Source organism: Podarcis melisellensis (genome assembly GCF_964234715.1).
Source record: "Podarcis melisellensis genome assembly, chromosome: 1".
NCBI lineage: Eukaryota > Metazoa > Chordata > Lepidosauria > Squamata > Lacertidae > Podarcis > Podarcis melisellensis.
The window spans coordinates 104,541,784-104,548,940 of NC_138528.1; positions in this window are offsets into that span (position 1 = coordinate 104,541,784).

Below are 7,157 nucleotides of genomic sequence, written 5' to 3' on the forward strand. Positions count from 1 at the left end.
ACAGACAGAATAATCTAGCATCAGCTGGAGTACATTGATTTCTAAATTAAATTTTTAGTAACTGCCTGCAGTACTGTATTGAGCAACTCCTTGCAGGCGTCAGAGCTGCAACCTTGCTTCAAGGCTTCCTTTGCAACTCACAAAGCTGAACAGGAGCACCACCAGCCTCTAGCAGCTGCCCAATGAAGGCCCTATTTACTGCCCGTCTAGCACTGTGCAAATGCTGAAGGCTGCCAAACACCTGCCAGGCCACAATGCATGACTCATAGGCTGCAACTGTCCTTGTGTTCGGGGTGGGTGGGGGCGTCACAAGGTGTGCTGGCCTGCTTTAAGGAACACTATTTTTGTCTCTCAGGTTTTATTTTAAAAATCTAATTTAGTCAGGCCTGAATAAAGAAAGCAGAGAGCAGTAATTTACTTTAAAAGTATCACGAAGGGGAGGCCCCACAGAGGATGCACAACAACAACTTTATTGTCAAGCGTTTTATGGAGACAGAAAACCACACAACAGGTCACTGCTTGCAATGTAGAATTGAAACTAAGCCGCGCACTGCCAGAGAGCTGACTCAGCAGTTTCTTGGTATGGAAAGCCAGGAGGCCCAAAATACACTGCATTCCTGGTCCATACCTTTAACAAAGGGAATATAGCTCAATGGCAGAGCACTGACTTTGCATGCACAAGGTCCCTGGTTCAGTATCCATCATCTCCAGTTAGGGCAGGGAAAGACTCATGTCTGAAACCCTGGAGAGCCCCTGCCAGTCAGTGATGACAATATTAAACTAGATGGACCAATGGTCTGGAGTGGCAGACGAAAATGATGGAATGTGCAGAACTGACAAATGAAACCAACAGAATAAGAGATCAAAAGGGCATTTAAGGAAGACTGGGAAATGTTTATAGAATATCTGAAGAATCATTGCAAACAAGTTACAAACGGTAGCAGGATTAGAGTAAATTCAGCAGCAAAAATCACTCTAAGATAAAATGAGAAAAAGGAAAATATGGAATATTTAGCAGAAGGAACCACGGAAGAGGGGGGGGAGGGAAGTCAATGTTTAATGTTGTGTGTTGTATATGTGATTATGTAAAAATTCATAAATAAAATTTAAAAGCTAGATGGATGAACGGTCTGACTGAACAAGTAAGTTTCCTATGTTCTAATGTTTTCTCAGATACATAGCCAAATCCGGTAAGAGCAAAAGCTTGTCTAACAAAAAGGCTTAGAGCCTTTAGGCGAGCCCCTCCGGGGGGGGGGGGACTTGTACATCACAAAAAAGAGGCCACAAGTTTACATACAATTTGTATGCGCTAATTTAGAAATACCATATTTTTCCACCTATAAGATGCCCCCATGTATAAGATGCCCCCTATTTTTGAGGACTCAGATTTAAGAAAATGGGGAGATACACTATCCGTGTATAAGATGCCCCCTAATTTTTGACATTATTTATTAGGAAAAAAACCTACCAATAGGAATACAATACAATCTCATCATAGTGGGGAAGTCTGTGACCAGGGGATCTGTGAGCCACCCCAGTCTGCAGTCCAGTCAGGACTGGCCCAAGACATTTTGCTGCCTGAGGCAAAGGACAAAATGGTGCACTTCTCCCTTCCACACAGAGGCAGTGAATCTTACTTCAACACCCACCACTACCCTTGAGGGTAGAAAGAAAGCTTAAAAGGGAGGGGCACACAACTCTGTCCTCGAAGAGAGGAGAGCAGTTTAGAGGGCTGGATCCACTGCCCTCCTCAGCATTCAGTATTTGCTGCCTCAGACAGGCTGGCCCTTTGTCCAATTAATTAAATAATTGTTATGTTAAAATCCCTCCTGCTGAAATCTGTCTTAAGTACACTTACATTTATCAGACTCTTGCCTATGAAATTAAAAATTCAAAAGTTAGCATTCTATGCAACTCAGTTGTATGAATCTGATTTTCTTTTTATTTATTTAATTTCCTTTTCTGCAGTGTTAATTAGGGACTCCGTGCTTCAGAAGGAAAACATAGCATTTTTCAATTCTCCACAAGATGGTGCACTTTAGCACATCTATTTTAAAAAAAATGGGAGGGGGTCCTTGGCAATCGGCGTACACTGTTAAATTAAAAATGTATTTTGCTTTTAAAAATGGTTTAAGCCTGAATGATTTAGTAGACTGAGAATGCAAGGTTAGAAGAAGAGGGGAAGATCAGAATTTCCGCACAAAATGACTGCTGTGTTTCTCAAACTATCAGATGCCAAACATATAAGTGTAAGCAATAGAACAATGATAAACCTATTATTATTATTATTGCCGTTTTACAAGATCTAGCTCACTGGGGAAAGGCTGTTAAAGAAGCAAATGCCTTCTTAGGAAGTTGTGCTTTATCCTGAGGGATTAATCTGATAAGTTTGATTTGTTTATTTTAAAAATAGAAAACTTAGTCTGCATCAGAAAAAGTAGTAAGGGGAAAACACATTTAAATTAAATTGTAACTGAAATATTGTAAATTACAGACTCCCAGAGGCAACAATGCCAAACTGTAGCATTGCTGTCCACACTCTGATTTTAACATTCACATTGCTTCAATTACAGTAATTTCCCTCAAGCAAATAAAAACCATCCAACTCCACACTTGTCTTGTGTACCGTACTCAAAGCAAACTGGGTAGCAAAGTAAACACACTATGTGCCTCTGTAGTATGACTAATGAAATCAGCAACAAGCAAGAAGGACAGTTCCTCCACCAGACATGAGGGGGATGAATGACTACCCTGGCTATTGGCTCCCAAAGGGATGCCAGGCACTTCGCTTCCAGGTGCCAGGACTGCAGTAAGATACAGATTGGCAGCTTAGTACTACGTCCTGTTTGTTTGCCTATGGTCACTCACATACCATTTTTCATGCCAGACCAGGAGATCTCACTCACATTTTTTCTCAATCTAGAAACCCCTCTGCTTGCAGAGGACTAGTCAATGTCGGACAGGGCCTGCTTTATGAAGAAGCAACTCACTTTGATTAGCAGATTCTGGGAAGTGGAATGTTATGCCTCCACCTCCTATTCCTATGTGCCTTTTAAAAAACATCTGCAGGACATTAAAAGTAAAGGGGACCCCTGACCATTAGGTCCAGTCCTGACCAACTCTGGGGTTGTGGCGCTCATCTCGCTTTACTGGCCGAGGGAGCCGGCGTACAGCCAGCATGACTAAGTCACTTTTGGAGAACCAGAGCAGCGCACGGAAACACTGTCTACCTTCCCACCGGAGCGGTACCTATTTATCTACTTGCACTTTGACGTGCTTTCGAACTGCTAGGTTGGCAGGAGCAGGGACTGAGCAACGGGAGCTCACCCTGTTACGGGGATTCGAACCACCGACCTTCTGATTGGCAAGTCCTAGGCTCTGTGGTTTAATCCACAGTGCCACCCGCGTCCCCTGCAGGACATTACTATGTCATTTCCCCCCCATTTCATGTATTAAATTGTCTAAGGCCCAGGGTCTAATACTGACTAGTAAATAATAACCACATTTTGTATGTGATCATGACAAACCTCTGTGTTGTAGACCAGTCTTCCCCCAAGGCTTTTGCCCCCCAGATGTTGGGCTACAACTCCCATCATCCCTGAGCATTAGGCAGGTTGACTGCAGCTGATGGGAGTTTCAGTCCAAAACTGGGGCTGGAAAAGGCAAATGGGGGGGGGGGAAGCAGTTGTAGACTCTTATATGGCGTTGCTTGTGGGGTCAGGAGACCCACACAGTCATCCAGCCTTTTCAAGATGAATGGGTAGGGGAGGGAACTGAGATTGTGTATGCAGATCCTGACTCTGAATTCATAGTTCTTTTTGCCCAAGATCATAGGCATGCACGTTCCCCATGTGCAGTCTTTCCCTTGCAAAAGCTGAGGGTATTGATCATGGACAAGGAGCTTCCATATATACAGGTATTCTCATGTTGACATACTGCAACCAGGACCAGCCCAAGACATTTTGGCACCTGAGGCAAACCACAAAATGGCGCCCACCCTCCCTGCCAGGGAAGAAGGGGTGAGTGAAGATCTACACATCATGAGCAAAGCGGAGAATAAAGATCTACATTGGGGTGTGCTGCACCTATGAATCTTGCCACCTGAGATGGTCGCTTCATGGGCTGGCCCTGAGTGCATTTCACATCTCGTTGCAAACACATACACGATTCCATCACCACCCTCCTTTTCCCTCTCTTTTTCTGCATTTTTAAAGTCCCCCTCTTATTATTATTATCGGCAGCGTTTGACTGTATAGGTAATTGAACTTAGCATACAAATGTGTCTGTTGGAGGTATTGTTTTGCTGTTGTTGTTATGCATTTTGTGTTTTTATACTGTAAACTGCCCATGTGATCTTCGGGTGAAGGGCAGTACTGTATGTAAATTTAATAAATAATTATAATATACTTTTTTAAAAAAAACAGTTATATATGGCATCAGAATGCCAAGATTTTTTGACTAAAGTTAAAGAAAATATGACAAATATGAAAAAATATGTCACAATGACAAATTACACCCAGAATATTGTAAAAGTTAACTTTGTCTTCTTTCTATACTTTCCTTGTCAGCAAATTCAGAGATGAGATTATCAGAAGAGATTTCTATCAGAAGGTCTCATTCTATGAATAGAACAGATAAGGGTGACAGCCTTGACTGCAGTGATGTGCTGCGCAACTTGCTTTACATAAAGAAGAACTGTAGAATGCTCTTTCTCCTCCACAATTTCAAATTGGCAAAGTTAAAGGTGGAGAGCTAAATAGCATTCAGAAAAGTAACCAGGTCCTTGCTGAATATTATCTGCAAGCTACTATGTGCAGTAGTCTCGGCTCCATCACATCCCTCTGCAGTATCTAATAAATTAATGAATTAGTTTGGAGGACAAAGAAATTTGCAGATCATTTGAGTAACCACTCACTACAAATGCTACATGTCTTTCCAGTGCACTAAGATCTGGGGAAGAATGGTTCAGTCTTGCTAGGAATCCAAATAGATTCACAACTGCTGTGTAAGCACAGGAGCACGTCTAAGACACTGTAGTATGTTCCCAATCTCAATTTGTCTATTTTAGTTTACAGTCACTTTTTCCACCTGGGAAATGGATTTGTGTCTTCGGGCTGTTGATCTTGCACCCAAATATGTGGATTCCACATGATTATTCCACTTCTTCAATGTTGTCCCCTATGTCATGGATAAAAGTGATAAAGAATGATGAATTTTCCTCTGACATAACATCAAGGCCTGGTTTCTGTAGAACTTTCCTGACCCAATCAAATCTGTGAAGGACTTTATGCCAGAATATTGGTATAAAATATATTTCAAATGTTTTCATTTTCTTTACCCAAAACTTTGCTTCTGACTTAACCACTACTTTTTCTTTGGAATCATTAACAGTCTTTTGTGGAAGCTTCCAAAACTTAGTAACAATGGACGACAAGAGTTTTTTTGGCATCGTCTCTGCATGACCATCTTGTTTGTGACAGGTTTTTCAAGGTGATCTTTGGTTTACTGTTATCAATTTTGAGGTCCAGTGATCAATATTGCCTTGTGGGTAGAGCCTGAAAAGAAAGCATAAAAGTAATTTGAACAGCTTAAGTGCATAAAGACTATAATCCATGCTTTTTTTGCCCAACTAGGTTCAGTGAATGACTTGCACAAGTCACAAACACAGCGTTGTTTATACTTTTTATGCAGGCCCTGGTATTGACCGTGCATATTCCTTGTTTTATCATAAGTCTGGTCCCTTGTCAATCTTGATGTCAATACTGTTCTTCTGAAGAATGCTGGTGAACATTTCACATACGTTTTCTCCAGCACAGATGCCAATAGGCACAAAGCACAAAAAGCACGCCTTCACTTCTCCATTCAATATGTACTAGAAAACAATGTATAGCTGATCTTCATGAGAAGTATCTAGTGTAGTGTCAACAATAAGAGAAAAATACTTTGCCTCTTTCGCCTCCTAGATGGTTTTCATATGAACTTCATTCCCCAGTTAGTTCAACCTAGTTCATCAAATATCTGTGATGAAATACGGTATATGAAACATGGCCTTTTCCTTTATTTGCATGATTTCTCAAGTGCTGCTTAAGAAAAGGATCAAACCTGGCAATTTCTTCCAATGTACCAAGATAATTTCCTTCGTGGGGTGACCCAAAGTCTAGTTGCCACCATGGAACGGAAATTCTATTTCTGCAAGAAAGATCATAACTGCATCAATATGCTTCAGTATTTCTTAACAGCATTTCATCTCCTTGCATATCTGGCTTTGAAAATGTTCCCACGGTGTTTGTTTTGCTCTTTCTTAAAATCCAGGTCATAATACACTATCGGTGTGGAATGCTGTTTTCATGCTCAATATTTTCTTCACATTCCCCCCCCCTCCAATATAAGAAACCTCTTTTCCCAAAGGCAGATTTCATCCCTCTGTATGAGTGAAAAAAATTGCAGGCAAAACAGAAAATATTTCCTGTTCATACATAGCGTAACAGCCACTTCCAACAATGTTTCTCTCCATTTTCTAATACACAAATGTGGATTATGACAGATAGCAGATTGATTTTGGATCGATGCATGCCAGAGCTTCCATCAATATTACGAAAATATTCAGATCCTCTGCTGATGCAGATTTTTTTTAAAAAAAAAAATCTTCAGTAATTCCTTTGCTGTGTCAAATCCCTCTTTCCCCTTTCTGAGTTCTTAACACAGAAGGATAAATACCAAATTCGCTGAAAGTATATTTGAATTATTCACCATCCAAGCCTGCCTGTGAATCTGTTGGGAAATGTTCATATGATATAATATTCTGGCAGGTTTTTTTTATAGGCACTTCTTATCTCTTATCCCAATAAATCTACCTGGCTGATTTAAGAAAAGAAATGGGTTTTCCACTTGTATTTAGTGTTCATTCTATCTAACTCTTATAGGGAATCAACTCTTGCTAAATCCCCTATTCTGATGCTGAAGCAAGCAAGGATTTTCCAGAAGACCTGTTGTTTGGATTTTCGTCCAGATTTATTGGCAGAAAGATTAGACGATGCCACCTATTTAGTGAGCCTTTAGCCTGATTGGTTTGCAGGGAGGTTAGATGATGTCGCATCAAAACAAGTGTTTCTCATCAGTTCCTTAGTGCAAAAAGTCTGCTATTTGCAGGGAGCGTA